Source organism: Syzygium oleosum, unplaced genomic scaffold (genome assembly GCF_021117445.2).
Source record: "Syzygium oleosum isolate NSW1041296 unplaced genomic scaffold, Sole_v2.1 Sole_v2.04, whole genome shotgun sequence".
NCBI lineage: Eukaryota > Viridiplantae > Streptophyta > Magnoliopsida > Myrtales > Myrtaceae > Syzygium > Syzygium oleosum.
The window spans coordinates 6,778,235-6,791,785 of record NW_026607488.1 but is presented as its reverse complement, the minus strand read 5'-3'; the positions used below and the strand labels follow the sequence as shown (position 1 = coordinate 6,791,785).

The following is a 13,551-nucleotide window of genomic DNA, read 5'->3' as shown; positions in this document are numbered from 1 at the left end:
GGACTAACACCAGTTGGACAGCAAAACGGTTTCAAATCAAGCAAATTCCATTGAAAACGTCAAGTAAACTGGCCATCATTCGCGGGAACAGGAGAACAAAAGCAATGAGAACAACAACTGGAATCCATCCAATCGGTCACAGCTCACCTAGCAATATTCAGCAGACACCAAGAATACGAAGCTTAGATTAGGATTCCGAGAGAAATATATGCCTTCGGATTCACTTACAGACAGGCATGTCCCATTTCCTCAAATTCTCAACACGCTAACTAGACAACCTACAGCCCAAAGTCCTAGCCATTCCTTTTATCAGTCTATTATTGTCTCTGCATGCCAACTAAGTTCGGTATCGGCGCAAGAAAAACGCGCCAATCTGGCACTCTCAAGATACTCGTTACATATCGCATGTCTAAGTTTCTTATCATGCGTGACAAGAATAGGTATAAGTTTTCTAGTACACTTACCAATGCTTAATCATAATAAGGAAAAATGACACAAATAGTCACTAAACTTTGACCCAATGTGCAATATTATACTTGAATATTTAATTTATTTAATGTGGTCCCCGAACTCTAATCTGATAAGTAATGTGGTCCATAAACTTTTAATTTGTTTAATGTTATTCCTAAACTTTTGGCATATGTTCAATTTAGTCCATGAAGTATAAGAAAATGTTCAATATAGTCCATAAACTTGAATTAATAGAAGGACTAGTTTATGGACTACATTAGACACGTACCAAAAATCTAGGGACTGCATTAAATAAAATAAAAGTTCAGGGATCTTATTGATCATTAAGTTAAAGTTCGGTGAATACATTGAAAAAATTAAAAGTTTAGAGAGCATAATAAATTCATGGACCATTTGTGTTATTGTCACTCGTAATTAAGAATATTCGTGTTAGTAAAAAATGGGACTGTGAAAGTTCCGAGAAAATTAAAAGGGTATCCTTTTTAGGTTCGTGGATTCATTTTGGGGAATTGGCGATGTTCCCACGCTTATAGGCAAGCTTGGGGAAGGGAATGCAAGGGACTATAAATGGGGCAGACAATGTGACAACAGGGGTAATAATTTAATCTTGTTTTTAGCATCCAAGGTGAATAAAAATTGAAATAACCATTTGTTTGATATGACGTCATAAGTGGTTTCTAGCGACATACTAGCTCCTATTTATGACACACAGCAGTTGTCGACCGTTGCCTTCCGACAAGTGTCGATGTCGTTGTAACTGCATTCCACCTCGTTTGCCGAAACGAACGATAATTGCGAAACTTTCATGCGGAAAACTTGGAACCAGTCTTCGCTGAAAATAAATGCATGGAGAATGACTTGTTCACGTCACTAGATAGACTAACAGAGCAATTTTTTTTCTATTTTTGCAGAAGAGATTTGATGCAAATTTCAGAGGGGAAACCTCCTTAGAATCTGTGGCATTTAGTGATGGTTCTGAAATTGATGAACTAACTCCCATATCTTGTAATATCTATGGGCTCATGTGTGCGAGCACGTTTGTTAAGTATACTTAATGATGGCTCGTGCTGTTATCGTAGCTGAAAACAGGTTAAGTGCGGCATTTCTTAGCGCAATATCAAAAAATAACCTTGATGGGGATGGTTCAAAATTAGTTTGAGACAAAATAGCTCATGGACCCACCTCTGCTCCTCGAACCGGCCACCTGCCATTGCCCTCTCCGATTCACTGCATTGTACTCGCCGAGTAGTATCTAGATAGATCGGCGACAAGATGGATACCGTCTTTGTGAATTGTAAGAGTGGCCCCGAGCAAAATCGAACCCAGAAATGGGCTGCGGAATCTACCTATACCTATACTCATACACGGGAATTCGCTCTCCGGCAAATCGGGAGTGTAATAGCTGCGCAGATGCTCATACTAGGGTGGGAAAGGAAGTGCATGAAGATTTCATTTTCTTTTCTATTCCCCCACTAATTGTGTAAGGGGTCTTTTGGTTAAAGACAATGAACCTTTAGACATTAGTAATTCTGTGGGCGCTACTTTGGGCAATGATTCTCCGGGGTGATACACCCCCTGTTTGCTTTATGTAATCTCTTTTATTTTCGTTTAGTGAAATGCTAATTTCTACCGGAAAAAGAAAAGTCAGCTCTTTGAACATTGTAACCTTTCTAGTCTCGGTACTTGACTACTCAACCATAGTTCCGAAAGCACATGTTAATAATACCCACTTGAATTTCGAAAGCTTACAACATTATACCATATGAAAAGTCCACAATTCTTAAATAAGTTTTGTTCGATTCGATTCCACTTAAGGGTGGACAATGTTAAGGCACAAGTCATCCTTTCTAGGGTTTCATTATATGGGTCTAAGTATACCTTGCCAATCACATAATGATTGGTTGAGTCTATTATGGTTACACTTAATCAGATGACAATCTAGCTCAACTAAATCTTTCCATGTACCTAAGTACCATCGTTGATAGCTCATCCAATGATTTGCGCGAATTTTTCAATTCAATTCGCGTCATTGAACCCAATGTGAACTTATAAAAAGGGGAAATTGCCAGCTTCCATCTTGTCTTAAACCTCTTTTTAAAAAGCCAAAAGCTTGCTATCTCATAAATCACAAAGAGGCCCACCATGTGCATTGATGCCCTAATAACTTCAGCTTCACGCACAAACTAAGACTTGCTTGGCCTGTGACCTCTCACTTCTTGCCAGCAAATACCACCAAACGAAATCATCCAATTTTCATATATATGACAACAGATTTAATCATGAAGCTGCCAATTAATATATTATTAGATCATTGACATTCTAGTGTGAGTGTGCGTTGTGCCCGTTACCCCATTTTTGAAAGTGTGTTTGAGGTTTGATGTGAGCTTAGAAGCTTCAAAAACGCGTAGTTGAACTTTAAGAAAGGCTAAGAAAGTCAAGACCTTTTGGCTATGCTTACACCTAGACCCTTGAATTGTCAATATATAAGAACAAAAGAGAACCTTGGACCTACGGCAATCTAATTTTTTTAATCAGTCCGACTGCTAAGTTTGTGCCGTGAGACGAGCCTTTCCATACCGGTCCTATTGTCCCATATGTGATATATATAAATTAAATTCATGGAGAGACCTCCCTAGCAGGCACATATTGACAATTTCATTTGATATTTTCCTATGTCTCAAACATCCAGATGCTATAGTTTCGAAATTATGTTGCAAGATGGATGTACTCCAGCAACCCCGTCTTATTAGGTCATTAAATAATCTCTGTGGCCAAAGGGTTCCGAGATGGTGTAACTCTTGACAATTTTATAGGATGATAAGAGAAGTGAGAATGAATTGAATTGCCTATCCAACCATTGTGTTGTTGGGCTCTATGAGTCGATATTGACTAAGACCTCGGGTGCTTTGAGTGGGCGGATATATAACATACTGCAAACCTCGCCCGCAGTACTCGTTCGGGAACTTCGCCCTCATCAATCCTATTGGGACATCACACGTACTCCAAAGAACATAAGTCGATCTATGTACTCTCAGAAAAGATGTATAACGCGTGCGTTGAATTAGAAAATTCGAGCTGAGTTACTTTTCCTTGATCTGACCCCCAAAGCCTGGTTAGGAAAATTCAAACGTAAGTTCATGCACGTTTCCAAGAGCAAAACGATTCTAGTTGTCCTTTCCAACTTACTAATATCTTAGAAATTTCTCGCCGTGAATGTTCGCGATTAGAGTTTTCGAACACGTATCTTCCTTCGTATTAGCTTTGTGAGATGGAGGCATTGCTGATAACACTACTCTTCCGCCTAGTTATATCGTTCTATCAATAGAAAACCCTCATTACTTTATGTTATATCTCTCCCTCATTCTCCTACGAATCCACAATGAAATTATAGTCCAAAGTAACTAAATTATTATCAAGTTCTATTTTGTGTGAATTGCATGATTTACACGTCTTGACCGAGCTATCCAAGTCCCCATTTTGGTCCGAGTCGTGAGTCAAAGTAAACTCTTCCAACCAAGCAAGGCAAAAAGCAGGTCAACCTTCTTCTATTATTATGAAGTCGCAGGCCAAGTCCCCCCCGACCGTACTCAATTCCAGACCTTTCAAAACCCTCGAAAGCGCACCTTGGACACCACGATTGAATTTCTTTGGAGACTCCTTCGAATTTTCTTTCACGGTTGATTTTCTCCTATGGTCGCAAAAACTCGGAGCATTCGATTAGGAAACGCGTCAACAACGTGCGTGTGGTATATGTTTCTTGACTCTGTCGATCATATTGCGCATGACTAATATGAACTTGGGACATGTTTTTAACAACTCGACACTCCATTCGAGTGTTGATGATGTTATACGTCGAAAACGAAAACTAGAGAATTTTATTTGATAATAGCTGAAAATTGAATGCTTTAATGTGATTAATTTGTGCACCGGATTGAATGAACCCCACCATGTGCAAAAGTTCCTAGTAGTTCCACACATTTCTCCACCTAATTATACCTTTGTTGTATTATCTGGATTATTTCCTAAACCCTCCTTGGCTAAGCCAAAAGATCGGGTTTGGTACGTTCAGTCCAATCGAGGAAGATTCGAGTGCTTAAATTGCTGCTAATTTCGTCCAGCTTAGGCAGCTAGGATCTATTGATTTAGAAATTATATATAGATATGTCAACATTAGTTAGTTTTTTTGGGACCCGAAGATCTTTACTTTATCTTTCTGTAATCCAAAAAATCAATTTTGGGGAGGATTAGGTACATAGTGTTCATTAATTAGGACACGATGGCCTTATAAAGAAGCACAAAACACGAGATAGTATTCAGTGATAGTAACTTTATCTATCCAATAGTGATTTTCTTGATATATATAATAATTTAGGATTACCAACTTTCCTTGTCGATGTTATAATTTTCGAAACAAATACAGCAAATACTAAATTGCAAAAACATATAGAAAAATAGGAGATTAAGTGCTATATATGCATACATCGTATGCTCCAGTCAAGTGGCTCCTTGAGTCATGGGTGCGATAATGTGCGTTGACTGTTGACTATTCATGGAATGCAAGGCAGTTTGATTTGCTATACTACTTTGACGGCCAAGACCCATTATTGACCTCAAAACATGGACAAAATATTATGCAATAAAATTGACAAGACAAAAGGGTGGATGCGGTGATAGGTAGCTATGATCTCTTGCTTGTCTTCGACTTATAGATGTCTCTTATGCTTATAATGCAAGGTGCACCTAGAAGCCAAGGGGACTATGGTAAAGAATGAGCAAGTCTACCCAAACAATAATACGTTATAGGTGGTCACAAGTGCCAGCTAAACAACATTATATTAGGAGGCGTGATGGAATATCAAAGTTAGGAGGCAATATAAGAGATTTCTATATGAAACTTTGTAAGTAAGATATGATTAAGGGTGAGCACGGTACAATTTGATGTGGTTTGGATGTCAAATCAAATCAAACCGATGAACGTGGTTTGAAGGATAGTGAAACAAAGCCAAAGCAAACCCAACCGGCTTTGTGATTTGGTTCGGTTCTAAGTCAAATCAATTTAACCGTTTTTTCATCTTTCATTTTTTGTACTTTTATGAGATTAAATATGCTAAGCTAGCTTAAAAGAGCATTGGTTTCATGAAAGAAGGCAAAGTCTACACTCGCAGCAATTCATAGATTCACACTAAATGAAGATCAGACCTATTTTAATAGGCTATTTCAAGTATAAATTGTAAAAATAACTAAAAAATTGATAAGTTATACGGTATGGGTTGATTTGGCTTGCGAAAAAATTGTTTTTTCGAAAAATTACTCCTAAACTGAACCAAACCGCCTAAAACTGTTTGATTTGGTTTGGTCTAATGGTTCGAACCATATTTTTGCTTACTCCTAGTTATCATAGACTTCGTTTTTCGATTTGGTTGTAATCCAATGGGCTGGTTTGTAGGCCCAATCCAATGGCAATCGAAATAAAATGAACCATGAAGATACAATTCCCCCTTCTCCAGTTCATAGTCCAAGAAATGAGCCCAAAAAGGCCTTTATTTAGTGGATCCGGGCTCAATTCCCCTCGCCCACAAAAAACCCAAAATATATGAGGGAGAAAAAAAAAAGAGAAAATGAAAACTCATTTTTTTAAAATTTCGATTGCCAAATTAAGTTCCCTGATAAAAAGAGAGAAAAAAAAATGAATGCCATCCTCCGCCGCCGGCCGCCATCTCTACCTCTTGACGCCGCCGGCCGCCATGCTCCACCGCCGGATGCCGGCGGCCACCCGCCACTTGCCGCCGGCCGCTGTGCTCCACTGCTCGACGTCGGCCGCCACTCGGGGCCAGCCGCCTCCCATCGTCCTCCGCCGCCAGACACCTCCCGCCGTCCTCCGTTGCTGACCACCTCCCGTTGCCGCCAGCCACCGTCCTTTACCCCTCGCCGCCACCCGCCGTCCTCCGTCAGCCGCCTGGAAGAGATAAATTTTGTGTCGTTATCAAACGAATTTATATTTTAGAAACAGAAATTTTATATTGTTATCAAATGCTCATTTTTGCTCAAAAACTCGTCCAGGGAATAAAAATAGAAAAATCTATTTCTGGTCAGAAATTAATTTTTGAAACGGAATGATTATCATTCGCACCCTTACGTTCCTATCCAAAATCAGTCAAGAATTCATTTTTCCTTAAATTTCATCAATTCCATCCTTTCTAAAGACTTTCGCTTTTTTAGGGAAACAATATAGCGCGCAATTTTTTAACATTCGATGGCTTGCATATTTTATTGTTCTTTTCAAACCCAATGCTCCGACTAGCAGCTGGGTGATCAGTGGAGTTTTTTGACTATAGTGGTTTGCATATTTTATTGCCTAGCCTCTCTTTCACAGAAATTCACCTTCATCCTCTTCGCGTTCTTGGTACTTTCTTCATATTGAGAGAAATCGCAGAGCCAAATATCGCCTGTCCTTGAGAAGCGTTAGTCGATCTTCTTTCACTAAATCTTGTCGCAATTAGCTCTTTTTACACGCTTTGATTCAAATGTTGGTCAACACAGCATAGAGGATCCGCCGCAAATTGGACATCGTCGAGGAATCGCCTTAATAACTGTCTGAATTTTGTCGTGCTTGGCCAACTGTAAGTACATAATCTGCGTAATCGCACGACATTGGGGTGTTTTTTTTGTTTTTTTTGGTCAACAATGGGGGTTCATATGCTGGTCCTTTCGGGATTTGTTGGTGATTACAGCTCTGAGCAGGATCGGCTGTAAATGGGACTGATTGCTGCCGTTGCTTTAATCACCATCATCTTAGCCTCGATGCTGTGCGGGCTGAAAGTGATCTCTATTCGGCTTATTTTCCGACGCTTGTTTGATGGTTTCCTGTTTTGAAGTCTCTTTAAAGGCTTAAACTCAAGTTCAGGATAATTGGCAGGGACCTGAGACAACTGCCGAGAATGAAGAGAAGGCGGACGAGCTCAGAGGCAACCCTGAGCGTGGAAGATGTGCCGCATCAATATGAGTACGACGTGTTTTTGAGTTTCAGGGGACCAGACACACGCAGCAACTTCACCGATTGCCTTTACCATAGATTGATACTCGCTGGAGTCCATGTATTCCGAGACAACGAAGAACTCCGAGTTGGCAAAGAAATCAGTGGAGAGCTTTTGAAAGCACTCAACAAGTCTCAGATCTACATTCCCATCTTCTCGCAGAACTACGCTACCAGTTCATGGTGTCTCCGTGAGGTTGCACACATGGAAGAATGCACCTCAAAATCAGATGGGAAGAAAGAGATACTCCCCATTTTCTACGATGTGGACACTGATGACGTTAAGCTCAAAAGCGAATTGTACAAAAAAGCCATATCTGAGCACGAGAAGAATTTCGGCTCTGATGAATTGAAGCGGTGGGAAAATGCTCTTGTAAAGGTTGCACATCTAAAGGGATGGGAATGTAAAGATAAAGGGTAATTTTCCTCAACCTTTTGGTTATCATTAATAAGCGCAATAGTTACACTTCTCATTTGAAGAACCTTTGTCATTCCAAATTTTAAGAATTAAAGACATTTTTTCATTTGGAATTTACATTAGAAGTTATGACAGCTATGGCCGACGGAAATGAGATCGGATCCGGCAAAATAACCAAAGAAAAAAAAATGACGGATGACAGAAGAAATGTACACTCCGCAGTGAGGAGTCACTTGAGGAAAAGAAAAAAATAGGGCAAAATATGGGTCCGCTTTGATTCAAATTATGAACAAATTCAGATGACTCTTACTCTGAACGAACTATACCTGCATCGAGTCCGATTACCTGTCTGATAGGTCTATGGAGAACTCACCAAACAAAATCTGTTCAGTTTTTTTCGCCAGAAATAAAACTTGTTTACTAAAGAAAACAATGTAACAGATTCACCTATCATGAATCTGTTATACTTAATTTGATTTTGCTTGAGACCCCGAATTTATCTTGGTTTTATCTCAGATTCAACTCCTATATGAGCACAATCCTATAAATTTAGCTCAATAAGACACTCACTTTGGATTTTATGTCACTGCATGTCAGTTAGTCAATGCAAGCATTATGGAAAAAATATTACCTTACCAAGTTTTGTGAATCTTGCTCTGTTCATTCCATCAAGAATATGTTCTTCACATAAATCAGCACCTGCATTATCTTAAGCATCGCCAATACGTCAAATTAAGGGATATTCCATGAAATCTCAACGCATGTATTATCTGATTATAATGCTGAATTTCTGTCACAGCAACCGAAATGGTTGACTTATATTACCATATGGTCCCAAAAGAACCAGAGATCGTCATATCCAGAAGAAATTTATACCCTTTTCTTTCATGTCATTAACGAAAACAAAAATTTCCTACTTTGCTGCAGCTACGGAGAACTAAGTGAATTGGTTGTTGGAGAGGTATTGTGTAAGCTTAATGCCAGAAACGTGGATGTGCCTGAATATTTGGTTGAAGATCATCGTCAGGTAGCAGACATACTAGAAAAGTTGGAAGTTGACTCCTATGGGGTACGTTTTCTTGGTATTCATGGAATAGGTGGCATTGGTAAAACAGTACTTGCAAAGGTTGTGTTCAACGAAGTATCTTCTCACTTTGACAGTGTTTGTTTCCTCAACAACGTTCGAGAATCATCGCAACATGGGATTATAGACGTGCAGAAAAAGTTATTATCAAGTATTGTGGGTTCTATGAATTGTGAGCATATTAAAGACATTGGAGATGGGATGAATTGGATCAAGAGAGCATGTCATAATAAAAAAGTCCTCATTGTTCTAGATGATCTTGACAATCAAGAGCAACTCAAAAAGCTAGCCGGAAAATCAAATTGGTTTGGTTCAGGTAGTAGGATCATCTTCACCACTAGAAACTTAGAGGTCTTGATGACACAAGTGGAATCATCCACTGAAGAGGTCTTAAATCAACCCAAAGGAATTTTGGCTCATGAAGTTCATGAAATGGATTTCGGTCAAGCACTTCAATTGTTTTGTAAGCACGCATTCAGGAGAGACTCTCCCCTAGAAGGATATGATCATCTTGCAAAGAAAATTGTTCATAGAGTGGGTATGCTTCCTTTGGCCGTTGAGGTCATAGGTTCATTTCTTTATTGCCACAGCTCTGCCCTAGAGCAACATTTTGATAAACGAAACCTATGGGAAGATACGTTGAAGCGGTTAGATGACGGTCCTTTTAAGGATGTCCGAGATGCATTAATGATAAGTTATGAAGGACTGGAGAATAAACATAAAGAAGTATTTCTGGATATTGCTTGCCTTTTCACCAACGAGGACCAAACATATCCAATTATTATGTGGGATGATTGTAATTACCATCCTCATATTGTAATTAGTGTCCTCCACCAACGGTCCTTGATAAAAATTGGACATGACAATAAGTTTTGGATGCATGACCAAGTTCGAGATCTGGGAAGATACATCGTACTTGAAGAATATCCTTGCAAACTTAGTAGGGTGTGGATTTATGAGGATGCTATAAAACTACGGGAGAGAAAAGAGGTAAAAGGGAAGTAACATAATTTCTTTCTTGAAGGAGAAACTCTCTTACTTACTTTATAGTTAGCTTTGTTCAACTTTCCAATTGTCTTGTGAGTGAGATAGCCCTCTCTCAAAGTCTGGGTCAAAAGGTCTTGTGAATGGGTGTAGAGAGACCATACAGATTACCTAGTAGTTAGCTTCGTTTTCTAGATTATGTACGATAGAAAATAATTTTCTGGAAATTCTGAAACTGCAGAGTGCCGTTTCAAATGGAAGCTGAAAATTTTCGTTAATGGTGGTTTACGAAAACATGTAAGTATTTTTTTTTGGTCGAAAAAAAAAACATGTAAGTTTACTTGCTGGAAATAGGCGGGTGCCGGGGTAGGTTCCCTATTGGAGAGATTGTTTACCAATGTTCATATGCTTCCTTCTTTTTTTTTATAGCTTTGTAAGAGTGTTGAGTGCTGTGTTCTCAATTAATCTTGAGTCTCTGTTGGCAGATAAATGAAGATGTGAAAGCACTATGCCTGACTTGCAATGGCTGCAGCCGCAACTTTGGACCTGAAGAATCAGCTGTTCGACCACGAGTTGAAGGCACTAATTTCTGTGGCAACTTCTGGAAACTGATTCGATGTCGACTTTCTTCGATGAGGACGCATATTTATTTGGAGTCGCTAGAAATTTCTCCTTTTAAGGATGTCCGAGATGCAACAATGATACGTTGTGAAGGACCGAAGAATAAGCAAAAAGGAGAAGTTTTGGATATCGGTTGCCTTTCCATCAACGAGAACCAAAAAAATGCAGCTATCAAGTTGGATGAGTATAATTGCCTTCGTCTAATTAGTGCCCTCTGTCTACTGTCCTCGACAATAATTGGACATAAAAATGAGTTTCGGACCAATGACCTAATTCGAGATTCGGAATGGCACATCATGCTTGAGGATGCTATTGAAATACTGGAGAGAATAGAGGTAAAATGGAAGTCTGTCACATGACTTCTTTTTTGAAGGAGAAACTTACTCTTACTTTGCAGTTAGCTTTGTCCAACTTTCCAATTGTCTTGCGAGTGAGATAGCCCTCTCTCAAAGTCCGGGCCCTGTAAATTGGTGGAGAGAGACTATACAGATTGCCCAGTAGTTAGCTTCGTTTTCTAGATACTATAGAACAGAAAATAATTTTTTGAAAATTCTGAAACCGCAAAACTGCTGTTTCAAATGGAAGCTGAAAATTTCCGTTAATGGTGGTAAACGGGTGCCAGGGTAGGTTCCCTATTGGAGATATTGTTTATAAATGTTCTTATGCTTCCTTTCTTTATAGCTCTATAAGAGTGTTGAGTGTTCTGCTGTCAATTAATCTCAAGTCTCTTTTGGCAGAGAAATGAAGGTGTAAAAGCACTAAGCCTGACTTCTGATGATGGCTGTAGCCGGAACATAGTACCTGAAGACTTAGCTGCTCTACCAGATCTAAGGTTCCTTCGAGTGGAAGGCATTGATTTCTTTGGCAACTTCGAGAATGTTGTTTTGAAGCTATGTTGGCTTTCTTGGGAAGTGATGCATAATAAGTTTTTTGCAGAGAATTTTCATTTTGCTAGCTTAGTCGTGCTAGATCTGTCAAAGAGCAATATCGAAGACGACTGGGATGGATGGAGCCAATTTCAGGTATGCCTTTCTCTGTTCATCACACTGAGAGACCGAGAAGAGCATTGTATTGGGTAGAGAATCTATGTCTTCTTTCTTTCTATCTTCACCAATCATTCATGCACTGTATATATTGGTTTCACGCTCTCCTGATCTCACGTGAATCAAGGAACGTAAATTATTTCGCCGGAGTAACATCTAGCATTGACAACAGCCGGCTAGATGCATTAAAAAAAACAAGAATAGGAAGCTATAGGATCACATCAATTTGATTAAACCCATACGTTAAAAAATTCCTTCTTCAATTATCCCGTTCTAACTTTTATTTCTTCTGCTTTCTCGTTTTCCACGAACTTGTCAGCAATTGGACTCATGATATGATTCAATCTTTTACCATTTTCTTCTTCATCAAGTTGTGCTATTTGCAATTACCGCAAGATTTTACTGACTTATAAAATAAATAAATAAAAGAAGAGGGTAATTAGGTTAACATTCCATCCAGATATTGTCCCCCGGGATGATTGATGTGTTTCATTCATTTTAATTCAATTTCCTTTCCAGCAGATGACAAAAAAATTGAAAGTTCTGGATTTGAGGGGTTGCAGAAAGTTGACAAGAACACCTGACTTCTCTAAATTCGTGTCTTTGGAAATCTTAGTACTTGCGGACTGTGTCGAGTTGATCACAATTGACTGCTCCATCGGTAAGCTTGAACTCCTGAAAACTTTGAATATAAAGGGGTGTTTCTCTCTTGGGAAGTTGCCTCCAGAAGTTGGTTCTCTACGTTCTTTGAAGATTGTCAGGGACGAGCGTACTGGAATCACTGCCACTATAGAAAGCCTCGAGAATCGGGCAAGTTTTCGTTTGCTAGAGTTGACGCTCCTACCGCAACTTTCCTGGCTGTAAGTGCTTGATTTGATGCAAAGGCCTCCATGTCCATGGCCTCATGGAGTTGGAGTGTGGGCGAACCTCACCCGATTATGTTTACATGGGTGTGTGGGAACAATGGCGCTTCTGGGGAGACTTGACAATCTGAATTTTCGGTCAGATATTACAATGGAAGTGTACCCTCGAAATCAGCTGACTCCCAAAGGCTACTGGAAGGTAGGTAGGTGAGCCAAATTCCATCCATCTCCCAGGCCATTAGTGTTCTTTATGGAGTTATCAAGTATATATTTGATCGCCATGTGACATTCTCAGATGCAGATTTTGATTATACTATAAGTGTTTTGTTTTTTTTTTGGTCGAAGATTATACTATAAGTTACTTCATAACGAATGGTTCTCTTTTTGTGGCTAAATTTTAGAAGATATATATGAGGAATATTTCGTCAATCACTGTGCGAATTGGTAGATGAGAGTGAGCAGACTGGCAAGGTTGGGCTCCTGGAAATATATAAGAGGAATATTTCCAGTACTGGTGAATGAAGAGAAATCGACTAAACTTGAATGAATTTTTCGTACTGAACCTTTTAAATCTGAAGTGTAAAAAATTGTTGAGCTAAATATGGTAAATTTGCAGCTGATATCTCTATCTGCTAGGGCTATGTTCTATTTTTTCGGGCAAAAAGTTGTTTATTGACATTCTCGCCAAAACTTAAACATATAATTTAAACTCTTGTTTTTGTCGGAATATAATTTAAACTTTAAAAAAATCATTAAAAAATGGTTTTATACGTCACATGATTTTGCACCAAAAAAAAAAGGTCAAGCATTTCACATTAGAAGAACTCAAAATAATAAGAGTTGCTATAATAAAGAAAAAAAGAGTAAAAAGTGAAAATAAACCTAGCGGAGGACTAAAAATTCTATTTGTTAAAAAGTCCAATAAAAAAGTTTAAATTATAGATGGAGGGACATCAAATATAAGACCCATTGAATTCCCATAGACAAAATGAAGTGAGAGGAGATGCTAATTTGGTTGACCCGATGGGTTTTCC

At 38.9% G+C, this 13,551-nt stretch overlaps 1 pseudogene; it reads left to right on the top strand.

Annotated features, from left to right (window-relative positions):
* The first annotated feature begins 7,167 nt into the window (after positions 1-7,167).
* LOC115674307 (disease resistance protein L6-like) lies at positions 7,168-12,518 on the top strand (annotated as a pseudogene).
* Positions 12,519-13,551: the final 1,033 nt, after the last annotated feature.